The 25,577-nt window shown below is 36.2% G+C and overlaps 1 long non-coding RNA gene and 1 other non-coding gene across 2 annotated transcripts; both read right to left on the bottom strand.

Annotated features, from left to right (window-relative positions):
- Positions 1-5,891: 5,891 nt before the first annotated feature.
- LOC126272762 (uncharacterized) lies at positions 5,892-25,480 on the bottom strand. Its single transcript, XR_007549259.1, has 2 exons — positions 24,893-25,480; positions 5,892-7,384 (listed from the first exon to the last, which is right to left on the bottom strand). It is a non-coding gene; the product is annotated as an uncharacterized LOC126272762 (long non-coding RNA).
- Positions 17,770-17,844, bottom strand: Trnas-cga (transfer RNA serine (anticodon CGA)). Its single transcript has one exon. It is a non-coding gene; the product is annotated as a tRNA-Ser (tRNA).
- Positions 25,481-25,577: the final 97 nt, after the last annotated feature.

Here is a 25,577-nt window from a genome sequence, read left to right as displayed (position 1 = left end):
TGAAGTATTCCAACGATAATGAGAAATGAAGATAAAATAAACTTTAAGAATTTAAAAAAGTTGTAAGAGATCACTGTCATTTAACATATCGAAAAAGTGCCCATGAAGATTGTAATCTTAATTATCAAAATCCTACTTTTATTCATAATTTAACAAATTACATTGTTCATTTAATGTGTTTATCAAAAAATTAGAGATCGGTAATTCAGATATTATTACAATTACAATTAATGAACATTAGGATATTTCTTTCAGTAAATTGGTTGGAGATGGATTAACATTGAGATTTTTAAATACTTTTAAATTTATGGCTTTAAGTACTGATAAATTATATTCTACTCTTATGAAAGAACAATTTAGAGAAAGCCCAGAATATTTTCAAGGTGAACAATTAGATTTAACGATTAAAAATTGAGTGTACACTTATGACTACATGTACTCTGAAGAAAAATTTAAGAAACGAAATTACCTAAAAAAGAATATTTTTCTTCTAGATTTGAAAAAAAAAAACATTCCTGAAGAAGATTATAGTCATACAAAATTTGTATGGAAAAATTCAATATTAAAAATTTAGATACATTATGTAATAAATCAGATGTAATACTAGCAAATATTTTTGAAATTTTGAGAGTCAAACATATTTAATCTTATAAACTCGATCCAGCTTCGTATTTTACAGCATCTGCTTCTTGGCGTTGTATGTTAAAAATGACAAAAGTGGAATTACATTTATTTAACAATAGAATTTCATTCCTTGAAAAAGGAATTTGAGGTGGAAATTGAAATAATACATACATGAAAAATTATGAGTCAGAAAACAATCAAATTATGTAGCATATTTAGACGCAAATAATTTATATGGTTGGGCAATATCTCAATTTTTACCACTTAAAAATTTGGAGTGGTTAGATACAAAATATTTTTAATTCTGAAAAAATACTTAAAGTATCATTTGATAACGAGTATGCTATAATTTTATATGTCGATTTAGAATATTCAAAAAAATTACATTTACACAAAGATTTACCATTAGCACCAAAAAGAGAAAGTTAGTAAAATGTATTTACATGGTAGGAACTTAAACAATGCTTTAATCTTGGTTTAAAGTTAACAAAAATTCATAGAATCTTATCATTTGAACAGTCAGACTGGTTGAAAAAAGATATTGGTTTTAATACAGAACCAAGAGTAAAACCAAAATTTTTAAAATTGTCTTGTAAACTTTACATTTGACTTTTTCCTCTCTTGGTTTATTAAACATATTTTCATCACATTTAAATTCATCTCACATATTAGTCACTTTTTTCTAGTTTATGAAAAAACATTTAATACTTTTTATATTTTTAAAATAATAAATTCGTTTGTTTGGAATAGATAAATTTTTGATTGTGGAATGTAACAAAACGAAAATCTTATTTTTAAGTTGAGAAATTTTTAAAGAATTTGGTCTTTGGTACAGAAAACTCATAAATATACTAGTGATGGTCGCCGAGTGGGACAGGTGTTGAAGCATAATTGCTTTGATAGACTTGTACTTGTTTGTTTGTGTGTGCACATGAAGCAGAAAGTCACTAATGAGGCCAGTGTAAACAACAAGGTGGCTGAGAAGTACTACAAATTTGTCACTATCCTCACTGATGCCCATGGACTGCATTATGCACTCACTAAGCACGAACCACAGCACAGGGGAGACCACATTCAATGGAAAGGAGTTCTGGTCAAGGACCGCCAGAATGGTAAAAGCTATGGTTATGTGAGGCTGCACCATAATGAGGTGGGCGTTACCCAGTGCGGTAGATGCGGCAGGAACAATGCATTGCAGATTGGTATATCATGAAGCGGCAAAGAGATACACAGCACGGTAGTAGTGATAGGTGCAGTAGCATCGAGGAGCACCGCTTCGTAAAGTGGTGTAGAGAAACGCAGCACAGCAAGTGCAGCAGGCACAGAAGCATTGTGGCAGAGAATGTTGTGGTGACACGGAGGTATGTGCAATATGTTACATGCAACCTGAGCATGAAGGTAGGCGTGACAAGGTGGTATGTGATGCTTAGTGCTGGTCCACAGGAGCTGCCTGATGCTGTAAGTACATGGTATGCACATGAGGTAATGAATCTACTGAGGCAGTTGTGCTGAGTCTGAGCATTGCGCATGCATGGAGGAGCTGGAGTGTGTGTGCACCGTGCATAGCAGTGGCAGCTGCAAGTGAACGCAGGATTGGTTTCGGAGTTGAGACATCGCACAGATGATGCGGTAGTGGGTACGATGCAGATGACGTCAACGAACGCTGCATGACGATATAGTCACCGATTCAATACACACTATCGAATCGGACACTTCAGGTTTTCTCGATTGTGCCAAACTGAGGCATGAAGAGTTCTTGGAATTCACAGGCGTTGAGAGTGACTTTCCTTGGAGCTGCAACATTATAGGAAAAGGGACCGGCAAGGGAGATTTTACATTTTAAATGCAATGCAGACGAAATTTCGGTATCACCGCTGTAGGAGGTATGGTACTCTGGATAATAGTTATGTATAATAACAACAAATAGGTTGTATGATTCCATACAAATATATTGTATTGCCCTACGAGGTATAGGCATCATATTATCGCAAACATTGATCAGACTGAAGTAAGTTCATCTTGACAGAGGTTAGTTGAGCTACCTCAGGGCAGCCATATTGTTCTGGCCGGCCCCACAGAGTTACATCCCCACGCTGCTTACACTTTAATTGTATGGGTTTGTGTCATTGTCTTGCTCACGAATTTCTGCTTTCTGTTTTGTAGAATCACTTTCCACACTTTATACATTGTTGTCACGGATTTCTTCATTTCGTTTTTTGAAGTGCTTGGATGACTGGACAAATATTTCTCTAATCTTGAATCTGAATGGAGAACTATGTCTAGCTCTGTATTTATTGCTGAGTTGTAGTTTGGTAGTTCACTTGTTTTCTCTAAGCTACTTTGTACTAAACACAATAAGCTGACGCATTTGTTAACACAGTTTTCTATTTTTTTAGGTTCTAAAAAGTTCGCAAGCTTTACAATGAAACTTCATTCTCACTTTTGAACATATCACAACATGAGCTTCACTGTTACTGCGGCCTACATCGTTATTGTGGAAGGATTTTGTACACCATAATCCATACATCAAAACTATAGCCATGCTTTGCCTGTTTTTGCACTTAACACATGAATTAAGTAACTCGCTGCCATTTTGGCATGAACAGAAATGGCCATACTGGTATTGAAGCTTTTGATGGGAAAAGGTGGACTACACAATATTTAGAAGATGTGTGTTACCATCTAGATGGTCATTGTTATTTATTTTCTGATAGAATGTCTGGAGAAAATGGTATGGAGAACAAGGCATAGATCGAAGTGACAAAAAAGTATTTATTGTACAGAAACAACAAACTAATTACTGTTGCTTTAACAAAAGAAAGAATGAACAGTATTGTTTGTCACTGAAAGTGATGCTGCAAGACAAGTCTTTTGATGTAAAGGAAACCTTGGCACTCTTCAAAAGGTGGCATGAAAGATTTGGGCATCAGAGTAAACAGCATATACAATCATTCTAGACAACACATGGCATCGATGATGGTGATTAATTCTGTGAGGGTAGTTTGCTAGGTAAAGATCACTGGCTGGTTTTTGATAACTGAGTCGATAAATCAACTGTCCCAGGAGAATTAGTCTCTGCTGATGTCTGTGGTCCAATAGAAGAAAAGGATTTAGCTGGCTATCCATATCTTGTTGTTTTTAAGGACGATTTTTCTGGTTACAGAGTGACAAATCTTTTACAGCAAAAATATGAAGTTAAACAGAAGTTGCCACTATTTATTGAGATGATGAAAAAACAAGCTCAACTGAATATTAAAGAACTCTCAACTCTTTTAGACAAGGAGTTTGATAACTGTGATGTAAAAACATATGTTGGGTCAATTAAGCCGAAACATCTTTAAATGTGCCATATACACCACAGCAAAATGGAGTTGTTGAATGAGAGAACAGGATTATCTGTCAGATGGTATGTGTGTGGTTTCAGTCAGCAAAGCATATTCGAAAAACATTGTGGAGTGAAGCTGTATTTGCTGCAACTCACCCTCTGAATAGAACTGGGCCAACAAGAGTTAAAGGAAAAATACCAATTTAATTACTTTTTAAGAAAGGGGAGTCAGTTTGATCAACTGAAAGTATTTGGAATAAAATATTTTGTGAGCTTTCCAACACAGAAAGGGAAGAGGTTCGTTGCTAAATGTTTCAAAGGTTATATAATTGTCTATGACAAAAGTGGCTATTGTGTGTCCTGTATGTATTGTAAAGGTACTTTGGTGGGCTGCAGCTGTTAGTGTGAGAATACGCTTTCGTGCAATGAATACTTCTTTTCTTTTTGATGAATTACCCCAAAATATTATGCCATACGAAAGCAGTGAATGAAAATAGGCATTGTAGGCTAATTTACTGGCATGTTTATCACCAAAATTTGCAAAAACCCTAATAGCATAAGTAGCTGAACCTAATCATTTCAGCAGATCATCAATGTGTTCCTTCAATTTCTCATTAATACACACACCCAGAAATTTTGTGTATTTTGCCTTAGCAGAAGACTTCTGTTCAAGGTCCATATTTACCAATGGTGTTATGCTATTTACTGTACAGAATTGTAAGTACCGTGTTTTCTCTAAACTTAGTGAGAGCCCAATTGCAGATAACTACTTAATAATTTTCTGAAAGACATTATTTACAGTGTCCTTAGCTGATTCTTGTTTGTTGAATGTGATTACTTTACTTGTATCACCAGCTAAAGGAGGTTGTTTTGCGTCTTCGTGGATATAGAGTGGCAAGTCTTTAATATACAATGAGAACAATAAAAAGCCCAAGATTGAACCCTGTGTAACACCATTCTCGATATCTCCCCAGCTAGAAGCTCTGCTAATTTTTGCAGACTATCTGTACTTTTAATTTCAGCCTTCTGAATTCTTCCAGTTAAATATGAATTAAACTATTTGTGCACTGTCCCACTCATACCACAATACTTAAGGTTATCTAGAAGAACTTCATGAGTCTCACTGTGAAAAGCCTTCGAGGGATCACAAAATATCCCAGTGAGTGATGTTCGGTTACTCAGAGCATTTAATATTTGATCAGTGAAAGCCTTTCTGAAAACCAAATTGATATTTTGTTAGTACTTCATTTTTACAAATATGTGATGCTACCTTTGAATACAATAATTTTGCATTATTTTTGGATAAAGCTGTAAGAAGTGAGACTGGGCAGTAGTTGTTAGCATCAGACTTATCCACTTTTTATGCAATAGTTTAACAATATCGCATTTATGTCTATCTGGAAAGATGGCGCGCTTTAGTGAGCTACTATATATGTGGCTGATAATCTTATTTATCTGTAGGGAAAAAGCTTTTAGTACCCTGTTAGAAATGACATCAATTCAATGTGAGCATTTATTTTGAGTGAATTTATTATTTTCCTAATTTAAGTAGAAGATATGGGTTGAACTTCACTTTTATCAAACTGCATAATTATTACCTCTTCCAAGTACTGTCTTGCATTTTATAATAAATAGCTGGATCCTATCTTCTCTACACCACTTAAAATGTTTATTAAAAACTTTTTCTGCTTCTGATATTTTGTTACCAAAATTTTCATTGAGTTTGATAGAAAAACAGTCTTGCTGTGATATCGATTTCCCTGTCCCCCTTTTAGCAATATTCCAAAATGTTTTAATTTTATTATCACAGGCGCTAATCTCAGACATAATGCACATATTTCTGGACTTTTTCAAATATCTGTGGATGCCTCAGGTTAAAGGAATAACTAAACCATTGTGGGAAGCTGAAATGCGTTCATCACAAGTCATTTGTTACTACACAAAAGTTCAACAACATTTTATTGCACAAAAAAATCTTAAAATTCAGCTGCCTAACAAAACACATTCCTACTGTATCTTACCACCATAAATACATAGCATTTTCAAACATGTTAAAATAGAGCTCTTCAATTCAGGTTTATGGTTAAACAGAACAATAGATTCAATATAAATAAATTGTTTGCAACACTGGACAGTACTAACTCACAGTTCTGAAAACATTTGATCAGTCACAGAATACTACCTAGGAAACACATTTCTTCTGAGTTCTTTTAGTCTAGCTTACCACCATAAATACAGAGCATTTCTCTGAAATACATTAGAAATGGAAACTGTTCAATTCAGATTTCCACATTAACAACACACAATAGGTTCAATATAAATAAATAAAAAATATAAATTTCTTATAACCCTGGACAAAGTAAATTAGAGAAAGCTCCTTGGCTCATTCAAGATACTGGGGTGGAATAATAATAAAATACCATTTAACAACTGAGTAGTAAATCAACATTGAAACTATTACGTTAAAAAATCAAACTTCAAACGGGGAAACCATGGTAGAGGCAGCTGCAGCAGGCCAGGTCTGAATAAAGTGAAAAACATAATGGGTACAACTGGGTAAATTAACGCCCAGGAGCTATGAGATAAAAATTCAACTGATAAGGGATGTCATAGCATACCAGGAGGCCATAACGTTCAGAGGTTATGGTGAGACAGATATTGGCATGCCACCCACGTGCGCATACACAGCCGACACAGACAGGCTACACCTGGTGGACCACTGGGTAACAAATAACACCCTGAATAGCACTTCCAAATACTATGAACAGCTCGGAAGTCTGAGAGAATCCAAGCAAATATATAAATCATACATAAAAATCATGGAATATATGAAAATGCTCAGATCAAGACCAAAACTCAATATGAGCATGGCCCTAAACCCTGACCAAACCTTATGTGTAACAATCAGAATTTTACCAAGAATTATTACTGATTAACTGGTTAATCTTACAATACGATATAATAATAATTTGATGCAATAATCACACACAACTCTCAGTCAGATTAACTTAACTGACTTAGAAAGAAACAGACAAATCCTGAGTGCAGGCACTCAAACATCTACGATCGTAATCATAGTGTTTACTTACCACAGCTGTAGGCAATTTTCTAGACGCTACATCAGTCAGGGAAGCAACAACTTCCATTACAAATCAGACTCAATTTCTACCTCTGTGGTCACTAACACACATGGCAGCGTAGGGCGTAAGACAATTAATTTCAGATGCAGCTGACAGATAAGCAGACACTGAACAAATTGCAATTAAAGGAAATTTTAAAATATACAAATGTAGCACTCAAATAATGTCAAATAGAGGCACCAAAAGGTAAATTCAGTTCTTCAAATAGATTGATGGAGAAACACAGGCAATCCAGTGTAGTTGGAGCAACTTCAATGTGGGAGGGCATGTGGTAGTCAAGTGATGAGTACCTTATCTGCAAGGACAGAGAAGATGGCATTAGAAAATGACAGCACTCCAGGCCTTATCAGCAAACTATGCCTCCTTCTCCTTAATGCAGGATAAATCGGCTGTGTCTGACTCCAATATCGTCAACAAGCTGCCCAACGAAACACAACCTAGGACTCTATTACAGGGCCACCAAGGCGCCACCTTGTGACTAGGGAGAGGTGCACTGCATCAGTAGGCAAAGATGTAAGCACAGAATGAGTCAACGTGACTCACATTTTAATATGTTTTCTTAATACAATTCAGTAGTTTTTATAAAGTTCCGCTGTTTCTGGCTCATTACCCCTCCTAGCTATAAGATAGATTTTCTTTTTCTGTTTATACCAAATTTTTATCCTGTAGTAAGCCACCATTTTAGATGGTTTCTTACAATTATAGTTCATTGTTTTTTACACAAACTGTTTTCAAATATACTCACAAAGGCATCATAAAATAGATTAAATTTTAAATTAGCATCTGGTTCCTTTACACCTCATTCCAGTTTAACTGTCGCAAGTTTTCCCTAAAACTGAATGCACTAATTTGGAGGCATGTTTTTCTTTACTGTATGGAGCTATGTTATATACTGTAACTAGCTGTGCATCATAATCAGACAGATCTTTCTTAACTGGAAATGTTTTTATTTGATTAAATTCATCTTGTTTCATAAAAACATTATCTATCAGTGTGCAGCTTTTCTCTACCACCCGATTAAGAACATCAATAACTGACATAAAATTGAAAGAACCAAGTAATCCTTTAAGGTCAAGCTTGCTATCGAACTCTTTCAGAAAATCCTCACTGACATCCCCACAAACAATAATTTACTTCACCCTCTCTGACAGGAAGAACAACAAAGAATCTAAGTTTTTCAAATATAGGTGAAAATTTCCCAATGTGACCCATACATAGCTACAATTATAAAAGTTTCATTATTTAGTTTAAGGTCACATGCACATGCTTCTATATGTTGTTTTACACAACATATTTTAGTTTCTAAATTATTCACACTAGGATACTTTTTAGCATATATGGCAACTCGTCTCTCCGTATTGTCTCTTCTTACATGTGCTGATAGCTTATATCCACCTACATTTACATTTTCCACATCTGTGACTATTATGTTCAGACAGGCATAGTACATATATTCCTCCCTCAGTATCCAGATTTTCTAAACAAACCAGAAGCTTGTCTACTTTGTTTTTAAATTCCCTGATATTCTGATGCAATATACTAACATTATTTTTCATTATGCTTTTATGACAATCTTGTGACATACGGACATTGTTTCCCACTGTAATTTTATAAGAATCGTGTGATTTTTAACATCTCTAGACCTGTCTGTCTGAACTTCTCATTAAGCTTAATTTCAGTCAATTTTGAATCATTGGACACTGATCTTAGTATAAAAAAGAGGCACACCCATTTAGAACTGCCATTAGATTTCAAACAATGAGAGCCCTTTTGCATGCAGCTGATCTTCAAAACTGGAAGACTAAACAACCTGATGTCAAAATTCCATTCCTGAATAGTATGTTGGATGAAGAATTTTACATGCAACAGCCACAAGGTTATGGTGATGGTACAGATCATGTGTCAACTCCTTTGAAGCTTGTGTGGAGTGAAGCTATCAGGAAATTTTTTTATTGTTGGATGCTTAAAAATGCAATGTATCTATCTTGCATTACTTAATGATATTTGCCCAGCTTCTATTATTATCATCTTTATTATTATTTCATTAATTTTGATGACAACAAATACGTGGAAAGATTCTCAAACGAGAAATAAAACATTTTATTTGTATTTGACATAGTTTCCTTACTGAATTCACTCTTCTTGTTCAAAAATGTTGATATGGACGCTTGAAAGAGTGAGTACTGCTGATTTTAACGAGAATTTAATTCTGTTGTTTTGTGTGGATGATGTATTGATAATAGGATTAGATGAAATGATTCATACCTGCCGGAACAATTACAAGAGGAGCTTGATTTTATGTTAAGTGGATAGCTATCTGGGTCCCCAAATTCAAAGATTTGAAAATTATATGAAGATTAATCAGAGTGCATAAGCAAAAAGAGTGTTGACAAAATATAGTATGACTGGGGCTAAGCCAGTATCATCAGCCACTGAACCTGGATGGGTACCTAGTGATTCACCACGAATTAGTGATACTGGCACACATTTAAAATTGGAAACACATCCAGCTACAACATAAGCTACTTATATAAATATTGATTCGAGATCACAAGCTTCACCTACCAAAGCCCACTGTAAATAGGTTAAATAAATTCACCAATACCTAATAACTGCAACTGAATATGGAATCAGGTTTACAAAATTAATGAGTTCTGTTGTAGAAGCTTATAGTAATGCCAGTTGTACAGGTGAAAAATTGACTAGACATTCAACAAATGGAGTTTTACTGAAGTACTGTGGTGGACCAGTGATGTGGAAAAGTAAACTTTAAAAATGTGTTTCACTGAATTTTTTACTGCAAGTGTGAGACAAGTAAGTCATTAGTGTGGGTGGATCATTTATTGACACCTCAAAGAGTCTGGGAACATAACCCCTTTGAAATGTTGCCATGCAACAATGAAGAGTGTCCCCAAAAATACTTATGGACTGTTTATATATAGTTCTGAGCTACCAATCCAAAAATAAAACTGTGGCATGGGGCTATTCTAACTCCCACAATCACATGTTTCTAGTTATCCAGCACTCATTAACTCTTTTGTGTTAGAGGTGGCTAGAATGGCTAGTGAAAACAATAGTAGTGTAGGAGGAAAATTAGTGAAGCGTGCATTAAATGTAGTAACTGTAGCAGTATCTGCACCAATAGTGATAGTTTCATTACTATTTGAAAGATTTGAATGTCTATTTGGGACCATGTGGAATACTAGGTGGCGGACTGTAATTTAAAATATAGAAATAAGTCAAATTTCTGTACAATTTTTGCATAACTTTTTAAGCACAACTTTTATATATGGTATCACTCTTTCATGCACTTTAGTAGAACAAACTGAGAAAAAAGGACATCTCTTGGATAGATTTTAATATGCTGTAGTGCTGAAACTGTTTATTTGTGGAATTAGCAAGTACAAATACGAAGTCCATCTGATATAGCTTCATAGCTTCAGAAACTGTGGAATCGAAATTGTACTATCTGATAAGCTTTTGTTACACGAACTAGACATAGGACACTTGATCTGCTCAGCCAATGAGGACACAGAATGTCAGCACATTACACATTATGTAATCAGCTAATCATATAGTCACATTTTCAATATGTGAACAAACAACAAACAATGAATAATTCTTAGGAAATCAAAATTATTGAAGTTCAGTCCCTACATTACACATTAAAAATCAAAGTAGATTAATTAAATATAAGGTAGAGTATTCTATGAACTTTCTAAACATATTGAAACGCTTATCAGCTGTCTGTCAGTGAGAAAATCAATTTGAACATGTTTCAGTAAGAGATCAAGCAGCAGACATTTCTACTAATGGTCTATCAATGAATATGTTATCAAGAATGAAAACTTTGACTGGAATGACTGAGTTAAATCTTTGATTCAATAAAAAATATGAACATTTTGGAAAATGTAATGGAATACATAAATTACAGCTTCATATTTTATAATATATGTAATGAAATCTGTGTTATGTTTAAGTTTGTACGTGAGCTACTGTTGTTCTTGTTATGTTGCCACGAGTGACATGTTGATAAATAATACTCAATAAATCTTTGTTTATGCAGTGTATTAGGTTTTTATTCGTAACAGTGTGTATATGTATGAATATAAATATGTTGTGGTCAGAGGATCATTTATGTCCTTACTATGGGCCACACCTGCAGTGGTGTATATTGAAGTAGCATTTACCTATAATTACTGTAGACATAGTACCCTTTGTCCTATGTGTAAGGAAGAGCCTTTTCTTATCCTACCAAAAGAAAGTATCAATTGGTTGGTAATAAATACTATGGTCTTTGTACGTTTTGTGTTCTGTACAGGGAGGCAATTTCTACTTTTCTTCCTACAGGGAAGCAGCGATCTTTCTGGTCGGATTTTTTCTCATATAGGAGAGTCTGCCATTAATGGTAAAGCTAGTATTTACAGTGCTGGAGGAAAGAGAACATCAATATTACACTATGAAAGACACACTCTAGTTTACTGTTTGTGTCAGTCACCTGACTAGTTTCTAGATTAAGGTTACTACTCCAGATTAATAAATGTGCCAGTCCAATGATGAGTTTCTTGATTAAGGTCACTGGTATATAATTTTGTTTATCTGTATAGTGCGATTTTGTAGCTTTAATTTATTAAACAGTGACAACTGGTATGTGTTTTTACTATTTCCTCCAGGTTTTAGTACGATTTCAGTTTTGATCAAAGGGAATTTCTACTATTTGGAGTTTACTAAATTAAAACATGGTATGGTTTTTTTATAATTTACAAATGGTACTTAACTTAATTATTGTATCTGTAGTCAAGTTTAATGTTATTTTGCCTAAGAATTCTTGAATGGTATAAATTTATGGGTAATTTGAAACAGTGTGCAAACAGCTCGAAGTCAGAATATTTCATGGTTTTGCACCAAAAAGAACACAAAGTTTTCTTAATACTAAACATAAACTAAATATCTTAGGTGAATCTGTAAAACAAATACATACATTAGATACATTATGGTACGTGCACTGAAATACCAATACTACCCTTTTCTGTAAAATTTGGAAAACTGTGATAAGTCACATGTGACAGGTCCCATAAAGCAGAACCTAGTTCCATATACTACCCTTTAAACTTCAGTTATGATAGAAAGATGAAGCTAAATGATAATACAGAAGTATTATGAAATTAGCAGAACCAGTCCCATTAAAGTTCATGTGATCCTCTGACTTGGAAAGAGAATAAGAATAATAATAACGAAAATATTTACCCGCCATGTTAGCTGAGAGCGCTAATGCACTGCCTCTGGACTTGGGTAGGCGTGATGGCCACGGATAGAATCCGCCCGGAGGCTTAACGATGTAGACTGGTGTGCTGGCATCCTGGATGTGGTTTTTAGGCAGTTTTCCACATACCCCTAGGTGAATACTGGGCTAATCCCCACATCCCGCCTCAGTTACATGACACGCAGACATTTGAAACACGTCTGCACTCTTTCACGGTATACACTAGACACAGATAGCTGGGGTACTCTGATTCCTTGCTGGGGGGTATGGAGCGGCAGTAAGAAGGGTATCTGGCCAATCCTTTAAATTAACCATGACAAATCCGATTGTCACAATGCCGACCCAGTGACAACTGCAGGACGAGACACAAGTCAAAGAAAGAGTAACGAAAAATATTTACACATAATATATTTTTCTACGTAGCTGATATAATTCATAAATACTAGCTTTCGAAAGAAACTGGAAATGGTGTGAATGTTCTGAGTTGGTTAATGAATAATTTACCTAAAAGAACAGCAAACATGATTATGTCCCAGTATTTGTTGTATACTGAAAAAAAATATAATTCTTCTTGTAAAACCTAACATTTTAATTGGATTATTTGATAAATAAAAACACATTTACTGATTTATATGGGGCGGCATATGTGAGGTTACAGAAGTCAGCCAAATTAAATTAATGACTTTTCCTATAAGCAATAGAGCTTCAAAGCTTTCTACTCTCTGTAAATGAGCTATGATGTCTACAGTGAATTTTGTTATAATTTCTGTGATTCCAAACAGACATCATATCTATGTATATGACATTCTGTATTAGTTGAAATGTTTTTATTACTTGATGACATATTCCTTGGAGTTGGAGTTCATCAGCAGACAGATCTACATCACAGCAGGTGCAGCAATGGAGCTACGAACACTGTATGGAACGCCAAGGAGCACCTCAGAGCACACCACCTCTTGGGACTTCTGTACGGTTATTGTACTAGAGGACCAACACTTTCAGTAATGTGAAGTTAGAATGAAAAAGGAATGAAAAAAATTGTAAAAACTTCTGATTTTCAGTTGGTTGAACGCCACTACATGATGAAGAGCATGTTTATTTCGAATATGTAATAAGCTTCATTGTTAGGTGAAAGCCATTTCAAAGAATAATGTAAGAGGAATACTTATTAATCACTAACTGTGAGGGACCCATACCAGAAATTTATGTTTCACTACCTAACTCCTTTCAGTTTCTACTAAACTTCTCAAATACAGTGACAACTTTTATCTAGAAATAATTATTAATATTAATTATAATATTAATTATACCATTAAATAAATTACAAATATGATCTGTTCTATATGTGAACACTTTTTGGTCATGAGTCTTCTGATTAGTTTGATGTGGTCTGCCATGAATTCCTTTAAGTAAAGGAAAACATTTTGTCCAATCACACTTTGTGATTACAAACGTAATTGAGTTGATATCATGTTCTCAGCGTGTGTTAATAAACTCTACCTTTGTTAGTGGTCTTTTCCAGAATGTGTAAGAAAGATAGAAATTTTTACCCTGTACCAAAGGATCACAAATCCTTTAGTAATAATTATCATCTATCTTTGTCATCTATCATTATCATCTATCATCTAATCTCTGTGATTCCTATATTTTCCATAATAATTGAATGTGTAATATCCATAACACTATGTTCTAGCAACAGGATGGTAAAATGAACTAAGTGTACAAACTTCAACAAATATTGTCGATACTACATGTAAAAGAGACTGTATTGTGTAAAAATGGCGATAATTATTTCATTCTTTCTGTAATAATTTAATTTCTGTGTGTATTAAAACGATTATCAGAGAACTACATTCATAGGCAATGACAATTATTATCTTTTTTTGTTATTTGTGATAATTGTGGTTTAGTTGTTCTTCCTGTGCTAACTGATGAACTGTTCGGACATGAGTCGTGTGAGGTCTGTAAAGAGAAAGCCTGTAACTATATTGTTAATTATTATTTGAAAAATAGAGCCGATATTGTCTAGAGTTGGATTTGTATTTATTTCAATTGTAATCCAATATAATTAATGTTTATAATTGTTAATTTTCAGCTCCACAATTAGGAGTGCAGCCATTAGCGCTAGTAACTTACAGCGGAGTTTTCTATTAGCTGGTATAAAAAACGTGAAGTATATTTCATTGAGAATAATTTTAAATCCTAAAGAAAAGAGAGCAAAAGGCATAAAGACTTTTACCTAAATATATTAACTTGATATAAAAGGAATCAGGAATAACAATAGACAAATTGAATATCGTCTATCTGCCACCATTTTAGCAAAAATATCTCTGTGGCAGTTTTGAATCGAGAATTTTAACAAACATAAATGTTGTTAGATATAAATCAATGGAAGTAAATATGCACTGGTGGTCCCGAATCTAGTTTAAAAGACAGAATTCAACTCAGATTGAATCTTTAAAACTAGTGCTCACAGCACATTACGTAATATCAATTTCTTATTTGCTGAACTATTAAGCCTAATTATTTCTGACGATTTACATGAAATATTTTAATAGAAGACATACATCAGTGTTGTGCATGGGTAGTATTTTGTGACTAAATGTTCCTTTTGCTGAGAAAAGTGCTTCCATCTTAAGTATAAATTGTGTGAAATCTGATAAATGATTTGCAATTTAGTGCCACTTACACGATTTTACAGACAACATTTCTACACAATGTCAAGGGGGGATTTCTTTAGCAGAGTGAAAATCTTTTTCGAGATCAAACGAATTGTTACACTGACAATAGGTAACTGTTATTTATCTAACTGAAATATCATTTATAAGTAATTAAAGTCACGAAATACTTTAAATGGGTACCACCACAAATGTTGCACACAACTGCAAATGTGTATGCATTAATTTAGTAATATAACTGAATTGCATCTCAGTAGGATTTCAGTCACCTCTTGTTGACAGCTAAAAGTGTTGAAGAGGTTATTTATTTTGTGCAAAATCTGTTTTGACCCAAAAGTATCTGCTGAAGCCACACTAGTTGATCTGGCTAATGCATTTAATTGGTACAAATGGTTCAAATGGCTCTGAGCACTCTGCATTTAATTCTGTAAACCGTTAAATATTACTGGAGATTCTGTAGTGTTATTGCTTTAGATGTTTTGAACTCTTTCTAGCTGAATCCAATTTCAGTAATGGAAACCAAATTGGGAACTTGAGAATGAAAAGTCATACCTAGTGAATATTATTCAAGGGATTCCCCAAGGATCGTTGTTTGGGTAACAACAATTTCTAATGTATGTAAATGAGCCGCCAGTAAAATGAAACTAAATCTGTGCTTTATGCAGATGACATAACAGTCATAAATCCTAGGAAACTTGTGAACAAATTAAAACTACCCATTGAAAGTATCTTAAGTTAACAAATATCTAGTTAAAAGTTAATGAATTATCTATTAATTATGAAAAGAATTTGAATATTTTTGCAGTTTATCCCATGTTGCCATCGAATGTTCATTTGTTATAATCCTTAGTACATATCTGAATTAAGTATTAACTTGGAGCAACCACACATACTGTATTTGTCAACAGCTGTCATTCGTTATTTATCTGCTGTGTGAAGTAACTAACATGTTTCTCAGGAGCTATTGCGTAGTTCCTATTATGCTTTCTTTCACTGCCAACAAATATGCTACATTCTTTTGCGAGATAATTCTGGTGATAATAGAATTTTTTCTGGCATGTGGAGGTCAACACATGCATGTCTGGAAAATCCAAAACTAGAATATATTGTTATTTTTGCTTTCAACAGTTAGGTGCTAACAGCTCCAGTCTATCTTTAAGGTCAAATCACACTAAACATTAAAGGTCAAATCGCTCTGGCTTTCACATCATGTAACATCACATCACAGCACCAACAAATTTTCTTGGAAAGAAGGTTTTGACAACTGATGACATCGATCCTTCTTTATCACATGACCCCAAGCTCATTTCCTCCTAATACACAGCCATGTGCACAGCTCTGTATTTCGTTTTGTCGCAGTTTTTGTGGTTAATCTCAGTTGTCTGTTATTTGTTATCAATTGTTTTGTTTTATTATTTCTTTTGTTAAAATTTCTAATTTTGTAATAAATGATGAAAGATTAATTAAAACAGTGTGGCAGCAGTCTGAATTCTACACACTAAGTGTGCTAAATTACTTGTCATCTACTACATTTATTAGCTGGATTTTTATATATACTGGTACAATATGTACAATGATACAGACTGCAAATATGCTGCAGGTAGATTGAAAAAAGTACTATGTGTAGAATCAGATTGATTAGTGAGTGGAATTTATTTGTATGTTGTCAGGCCACTAGAATGTTTCATAAAGAAATGGACTGAAACCTTCAGACACTGCAAGAGTGGTAAAATGGTTTTTTTAGTATACATCAGGTAATGCATTAGTGTTGTTTAAATATGTGTTGGTGGCAGGCTTGCTTTTTGTTAAGTGGCGTTCTAGACTGTGTGTGAAAAAGTTTGGCAAGCATCAGTGGTCAGTGTTTATGAGGATTTACTAGCTAACCCCAGTACAAAAAAGGCACTTGATCTATTAAAAGACAAATACAAGATGCAAAGAAAACTTATAAATCTTGAATGGAAAGATACTGAGTTAGGTATGACTTGCCAAAAATCTACACTGTACTGGCAACTAACCATAACCTTAAACAAACAAATTTTTCATGGGACATGACGACAGCTCATAACACTGTGTTCCTTTTAGTTATTCTGGGTGAAATTTGACGTAACAAATAAAAAACTTGTTCTTTGATCTTCGAAAATAGTTATAAAATGCAGGTTATCCTTCCTTGAGTTCCTTTTATAGTGGGTGAAGTTCCCTTCTGTTCCACATAATAACGTTTTCGTATACACACTTTTTGCGGTGTTTTTTCACTTCTATCTTCTCTAAATGCAACATATTCCTGCAACCTGATTACAATTTGTGTCCAATAAACGTCATTTTCGTACAAATGTGGATTCCAGCATCCCTGTATATAAGCTACTGCATTGTTTATATGTACTTCACGAGTAAAATAGTTGACAGTCACCTGTGTGAAGATAGCAATACCAGCGAAAAAAATCAGTTGAGGGTAGCCATGGTTTTGAGATCAAATGACTTGAATTGACTTCGCGTCCATGATGTGACTGAAATCCAATAGTTTTCGTCTGGATCATTGAAAAAACTTGCCTGCAACATTTGTGGCAAATGCTATGTCTGGTCTGGAAGTCTCTGCTAAGTACAGAAGATTTCCTACAACGTCCAAATAGGGTACACTTTCCTTACAGTCCCTCTCCTTAACAGCTAATAACAGTTTTGCATTGTTTTCCACTGGGGTAGAAATAGGCTTACAGTTGAAACTTCCTGCCAGATTTAAACTGTGTGCCAGACCGAGACTCGAACTCGGGACCTTTGCCTTTCGAGGGCAAGTGCTCTACCAACTGAGCTACCCAAGCACGACTCACGCCCCGTCCTCACACTTTTACTTCTGCCAGTACCTCGTCTCCTGCCTTCCAAACTTTACAGAGGCCCTCCTGCGAACCTTGCAGAACTAGCACTCCTGAGAAGAAAGGATATTGCAGAGATATGGCTTAGCCACAGCCTGAGGGATGTTTCCAGAATGAGATTTTCATTCTGCAGCGGAGTGTGCGCTGATACGAAACTTCCTAACAGATTAAAACAGTGTGCCAGACCGAGACTCGAACTCAGGACCTTTGCCATTCGCGGGCAAGTTCTCTACCAACTGAGCTACCCAAGCACGACTCATGCCCCGCCCTCACAGCTTTACTTCTGCCAGTACCTCGTCTCCTGCCTTCCAAACTTTACAGAGGCCCTCCTGCGAACCTTGCGGAACTAGCACTCCTGAAAGAAAGGATATTGCAGAGACATGGCTTAGCCACAGCCTGAGGGATGTTTCCAGAATGAGATTTTCATTCTGCAGCGGAGTGTGCGCTGATACGAAACTTCCTGACAGATTAAAACAGTGTGCCAGACCAAGACTCGAACTCAGGACCTTTGCCATTCGCGGGCAAGTTCTCTACCAACTGAGCTACCCAAGCACGACTCATGCCCCGCCCTCACAGCCTTACTTCTGCCAGTACCTCGTCTCCTACCTTCCAAACTATGCAGAAGCTCTCCTGCGAACCTTGCAGAACTAGCACTCCTGAAAGAAAGGATATTGCAGAGACATGGCTTAGCCACAGCCTGGAGGATGTTTCCAGAATGAGATTTTCACTCTGAAGCGGAGTGTGCGCTGATATGGAACTTCCAAGTCTCCTTAATATCCTTTCTTTCAGGAGTGCTAGTTCTGCAAGGTTTGCAGGAGAGCTTCTGTAAAGTTTGGAAGGTAGGAGACGAGGTACTGGCAGAAGTGAAGCTGTGAGGAGAGGGCGTGAGTGGTGCTTGAGTAGCTCAGTTGGTAGAGCACTTGCCCGTGAAAGGAAAGGTCCTGAGTTCGAGTCTCAGTCCGGTGCACAGTTTTAATCTGCCACGAAGTTTCATATCAGCACACACTCTGGTGCAGAGTGAAAACTCATTCAGGCTTACAGTTTTCCATACTGAACTTTTCTAAGAATTTCTTTCCATACAGAGATCGATCAACCATAATTCTTCTGTGTTGGCACTTCTTAGAATCTTGATAACTAAGTGTTGATTAATTTCCCCTAAGTCTTGCATATTAAATTTTGATCATAACTGTTTATTAAATAGGTCCATTTTTGTCACTATTGATAAAAAAATCTTCCACCTATGTTGCTGTGATTGTGATTTCTTTCTTGCTTCTTTTATAACATTCATTTGGATCTCCTTTTGACTGTGACTTGCCCAGTTTTATCAAAGTTTTATGTAAACATTTATTTCAGCAATAATCACTCTGCTTTAATCCATACACGCCTTTCTTCGAATGTCAAATTTTCCTTTCCATTGAAAATGTCTATTAACTTGATCACACATATATTTCCTCTCCAGCTTTCCATTCAGATAGGCTATTTTCACATCCGTTTGATGAATTAATAAGTCTTACTTTACTGCAAAAGCTGTCTTAATGAGGAATATTTCACCACTGGTGGGAAAGTCTCGTTATAGTCTGTTCCTTCTTTCTGGCACTATCCTGTACTCCCAATCTGGCCTTAAATTTTGGAGTTTCAGTCTCAGGATTTTTAATATTGAATACTCATCCTGTTCTTAGCAGCTTTTTTTCAAATCTGTCAACCCTTTCTCATGTATCAGTATTTAAAAATGATTATAATTCTTTTTCAGTAGCCTCTTTACAACTTTGAGCATTGCTATTTGCCAAAGCTTTATCGACTATGTTAGGTTCACTATTGAAGGTATGGGCAACATACATTTCATACTCTGGCCATTTTTTGGTTTTTTTATACAGTAGAACGTCACAAACTGTCTTTTTATATTGAATCTTCTTCCACAGTTTCTTTCTAAGACAGCTTATCCGCTTTCTCTTTATCCCTATCTTCCTCTGTTTCAGTTTCCATGTCTTTTTTTTAGCACTAACACACCTTATTTTAGGTAAATTACTGTATTATTTTCACTACTTTGCTACATCTATACTGCTTATTATCGTCTTATTCACAAGATTACAAAATCTTTATCCTTTTGAATCCTCACTAATAAAAATATATTTCTGAGTTTTCGAAATTTGAACCATGGCTTTACATCCTAAGGCTTTTGAGTGCCTCATCTTTATGGGTGGTTTTCCTCTCAGAACTACTATAATTAACGTGCTTCTTTCCTTTAATACTTAACCTTTCGTTACACAGTGGTGAAAAATGTCCATTATTCCGATATCTGAAACGTTTTGTTGGTTTCTTCTTCTTGTATTTAGAATATAAATCCAATGCTGTTTCTGCCTTTTGAGTGTAAGAATCTGGTTTATTTTTTGTTCCCTGTATAATCTTTACCTTCACGCTATTGTCTGTAATGGGTATCCCAAAACTTTCCATATGCATATCATAGGTTCACATATTTCTCTGGTTGTCCAGCTAACAACAAAGTAACAATCTATTCTTCTGAAATTTCAAAGCCAATGTTCTTCAGACAATTCGAGATTGAAATTACTTTATTCATGTATTCGTCCACCATTTTGCACTCGCTCAATCTTGTAATTGCCATCTCATGAAGTAATCCTAGTTTCTGCTTAACATCCATCTTCAAATGAGTTTTTCAGTTTTGCCCATACCTCCTTTACTGACGTAGTCTTTTCCATATGAACATCATTTACTGGATCAATTAAAAGGATTAGTTTTCATTTCTCCTTCAGACCCTTAGCAGAAAAACTTAATTCTGTATGTTTCAATGTACCTTTTACAGTGTTTCACAGCTCATCCAAGTGCAAATACGTCTCAGTAGCAAATTCCCAAGCTGCATACTTCTCGCGACCTACAACCTATTCTATTTTCTGTAAATGTGCTGTACTCATATTAACTGTCACTTTTCTTCACTTTATACGCAATGCAACTTTATATGAACTTCTGTGCACTTTTCCCAAAAACATGTCCCTGTGAAATTTATTATTTCAGTTTAATTCAATGATGAGCCCATAAATGGTTGAATTCTTCAGTTTAGCGCAGCGAAATGATATGGAAAAATTGTTTAGTGACAAAATAAAAAATTATATTTTATTAACACATAATAGAATACCAATTTACAGAGGTCTAATGCGCAACTATACACACTGGGAAAATTCTTTGTTCACATATACACCTTGAGAGAATGGTGCTGTGATGTGATAATGGCATGATGGCCAGTGAAAATTGGCCTTAATTTAATAGAAAAGCAGGTGACGTTACCGTCAAATGCTGACATGTTCACTTTGCATAGAATATCAATGCAATGTCAATACCGAACGATAAAACTGAGGATGTGGGATACAATCATTCATAGAAGAAGTTGGAATATATTATCTGAATGAAGGTGCTGGCAATGATGAAGTTTATTAATAGCCAAAGCAATACAGTGCCAGTTATGTGATGCCCATTTTGCTAAACGTAAGCACACAATTGTTTCAAGTATTTTAGTTGTGTATCTGGAACAGAAAGTTGGCTGAAACCAGACGTAAACAGTAATGAAATCCTAAACTCTGATTGGAATGTATACCGCAGAGATAGGCTGGACAGTGAAGGGGGAGGCGTGTTTATAGCGATAAGAAGTGCAATAGTATCGAAGGAAATTGACGGAGATTCGAATTGTGAAATGATTTGGGTGAAGGTCACGGTTAAAGCAGGCTCAGACATGGTAATTGGATGTCTCTATAGGCCCCCGGGCTCAGCAGCTGTTGTGGCTCAGCACCTGAAGAATAATTTGGAAAATATTTCGAGTAGATTTCCCCACCATGTTATAGTTCTGGGTGGAGATTTTAATTTGCCGGATATAGACTGGGAGACTCAAACGTTCATAACGGGTGGCAGGGACAAAGAATCCAGTGAAATATTTTTAAGTGCTTTATCTGAAAACTACCTTGAGCAGTTAAACAGAAAACCGACTTGTGGCGATAATATATTAGACCTTCTGGTGACAAACAGACCCGAACTATTTGAATCAGTTAATGCAGAACAGGGAATCAGCGATCATAAAGCGGTTACTGCGTCGATGATTTCAGCCGTAAATAGAAATATTAAAAAAGGTAGGAAGATTTTTCTGTTTAGCAAAAGTGACAAAAAGCAGATTACAGAGTACCTGACGGCTCAACACAAAAGTTTTGTCTCAAGTGCAGATAGTGTTGAGGATCAGTGGACAAAGTTCAAAACCATGGTACAATATGCGTTAGATGAGTATGTGCCAAGCAAGATCGTAAGAGATGGAAAAGAGCCACCGTGGTACAACAACAGAGTTAGAAAACTGCTGCGGAAGCAAAGGGAACTTCACAGCAAACATAAACATAGCCAAAGCCTTGCAGACAAACAAAAATTACGCGAAGCGAAATGTAGTGTGAGGAGGGCTATGCGAGAGGCTTTCAATGAATTCGAAAGTAACGTTCTATGTACTGACTTGGCAGAAAATCCTAAGAAATTTTGGTCCTATGTCAAAGCGGTAGGTGGATCAAAACAAAATGTCCAGACACTCTGTGACCAAAATGGTACTGAAACAGAGGATGACAGACTAAAGGCCGAATTACTAAATGTCTTCTTCCAAAGCTGTTTCACAGAGGAAGACTGCACTGTGCTTCCTTCTCTAGATTGTCGCACAGTTGACAAAATGGTAGATATCGAAGTAGACGACAGAGGGATAGAGAAACAATTAAAATCGCTCAAAAGAGGAAAGGCCGCTGGTCCTGATGGGATACCAGTTCGATTTTACACAGAGTACGCGAAGGAACTTGCCCCCCTTCTTGCAGCGGTGTACCGTAGGTCTCTAGAAGAGCGAAGCGTTCCAAAGGATTGGAAAAGGGCACAGGTCATCCCCGTTCTCAAGAAGGGACGTCGAACAGATGTGCAGAACTATAGACCTATATCTCTAACGTCGATCAGTTGTAGAATTTTGGAACACGTATTATGTTCGAGTATAATGTCTTTTCTGGAGACTAGAAATCTACTCTGTAGGAATCAGCATGGGTTTCGAAAAAGACGATCGTGTGAAACCCAGCTCGCGCTATTCGTCCACGAGACTCAGAGGGCCTTAGACACGGGTTCACAGGTAGATGCCGTGTTTCTTGACTTCCGCAAGGCGTTTGACACAGTTCCCCATAGTCGTTTAATGAACAAAGTAAGAGCATACGGACTATCAGATCAATTGTGTGATTGGATTGAGGAGTTCCTAGATAACAGAACGCAGCACGTCATTCTCAATGGAGAGAAGTCTTCTGAAGTAAGAGTGATTTCAGGTGTGCCGCAGGGGAGTGTCATAGGACCGTTGCTATTCACAATATACATAAATGACCTGGTGGATGACATCGGAAGTTCACTGAGGCTTTTTGCAGATGATGCTGTGGTGTATCGAGAGGTTGCAACAATGGAAAATTGTACTGAAATGCAGGAGGATCTGCAGCGAATTGACGCATGGTGCACGGAATGGCAATTGAATCTCAATGTAGCGAAGTGTAATGTGATGCGAATACATAGTAAGATAGGTCCCTTATCATTTAGCTACAAAATAGCAGGTCAGCAACTGGAAGCAGTTAATTCCATAAATTATCTGGGAGTACGCATTAGGAGTGATTTAAAATGGAATGATCATATAAAGTTGATCGTCGGTAAAGCAGATGCCAGACTGAGATTCATTGGAAGAATCCTAAGGAAATGCAATCCGACAACAAAGGAAGTAGGTTACAGTACGCTTGTTCGCCCAATGCTTGAATACTGCTCAGCAGTGTGGGATCCGCACCAGGTAGGGTTGATAGAAGAGATAGAGAAGATCCAACGGAGAGCAGCGCGCTTCGTTACAGGATCATTCAGTAATTGCGAAAGCGTTACGGAGATGATAGATAAACTCCAGTGGAAGACTCTGCAGGAGAGACGCGCAGTAGCTCGGTACGGGCTTTTGTTGAAGTTTCGAGAACATACCTTCACCGAAGAGTCAAGCAGTATATTGCTCCCTGCTACGTATATCTCGCGAAGAGACCATGAGGATAAAATCAGAGAGATTAGAGCCCACACAGAAGCATACCGACAATCCTTCTTTCCACGTACAATACGAGACTGGAATAGAAGGGAGAACCGATAGAGGTACTCAGGGTACCCTCCGCCACACACCGTCAGGTGGCTTGCGGAGTACGGATGTAGATGTAGATGTAGATATAAGACAGCACTGTAAGACACCGGCATTTATCTGAAATTCCAGACCCAGAAAGTAAAAATTTGTAAAATACACAAGCATTTTTTTTGCATGTTTTCACAGTTCTGCATTTTCTGATACCGTATTGATCCATTCATGTACTCATTCATTTCTCCTTTCTATGGTTTTAAAGTAAAATATTTATTTGTGCATTTTAAAGTCAGAAGCTTACTATAATCACTAACAGTAACATTCCTTGCATTGAACTTCAAATTCCCATCAATAATTTATTAAAAACAAGCTTCTGAGACACTGCTTTTACTTAATTTTCAATTTTTGGGTATACCACATTCCTTGTTTTTGAACAGGCAACTTCCTGAAGAGTTTTACAGCAGAAAAAACAGAACTAAATGCTAGAACCAGAATACATCGAAACTCATCTGTATCTTATGTGCATGAACTTGATCATAAACCGACTTTTATTCCTAACAACAAGCAGTAAGTATAAAGAGATACTGAGATAGGCCTATTTAACTAATTAAGTATGAATGTCCTTAGGCTATACTGCTTGAACTCGCAGAATATAGAATTCATATAACCCAAACCAGCTAAACTTTAGAATTGCCAGGACAAGAAAACGAAACACTGTTTTCTTCGGCACTTATGCAGTTAAGATCTCATATATTAGTCAAAATGTCGCTGACCTTCCACACTGCATAAGTGCTTATTCTTTGTTAGCACACTTAACCTCTTTTAGGAAATAAACAAAACAAATACTCACTATTGAACTTGAAGAAGGACTAAAGTTGTCTCTGCGAATACTTGACAACTGATTCTTCCTCATTGCTTCATCCTCCTTCCCGGAGGATGCGAAAACTTGACAACTGTTTCTTCCTCGTTGCTTCATCCTCCTTCCCAGGGGATTTAAACACAGTTACTTTTGGTTGACCGTCGTAATTTCCCCTACAATTTGGCGCAGAGCATCGAAACAGCATTTGGCAAGCAACGAAATATTCACAGGCAAGAAAAACAGATCATCAGTTTAGTGCACAGAAAATAAACAATCAAATCATGTACACAGATGCAGGAACACCATACACTATAATAGTAAACTGATTCAAAACGCGCCGCACGACTGTTCACAAGCACTGTCCCACAAAACTGTTGAAAACTAGTTAGACTCCATGGATAGCCATGTTGTGATGTCACGCACTGCGTGGACGGGCTTTCTCTTACAGGGGGTGCTGCCGCTACTCACGTCGACTGCTGTGTCCACACAGATTCGCTCCGTTCGCGTCATCCATAGATACGGTTGTATTGCGAATTCAGTGACTGCATGGCAACAAATGAATGGCGTAAACCGCCAAGTTTGAATCCACCGCTTGGAGCGATGAATAATGTTGTTGCCTACTCCTTGGAGTTATAACTTTTGTTTTTATGTTTATTCTGTTCCTTTGTTACTGTTT

This window comes from Schistocerca gregaria, chromosome 5, assembly GCF_023897955.1.
Source record: "Schistocerca gregaria isolate iqSchGreg1 chromosome 5, iqSchGreg1.2, whole genome shotgun sequence".
NCBI classification, from domain to species: domain Eukaryota; kingdom Metazoa; phylum Arthropoda; class Insecta; order Orthoptera; family Acrididae; genus Schistocerca; species Schistocerca gregaria.
This window is presented reverse-complemented; position numbering and strand designations above follow the sequence as displayed.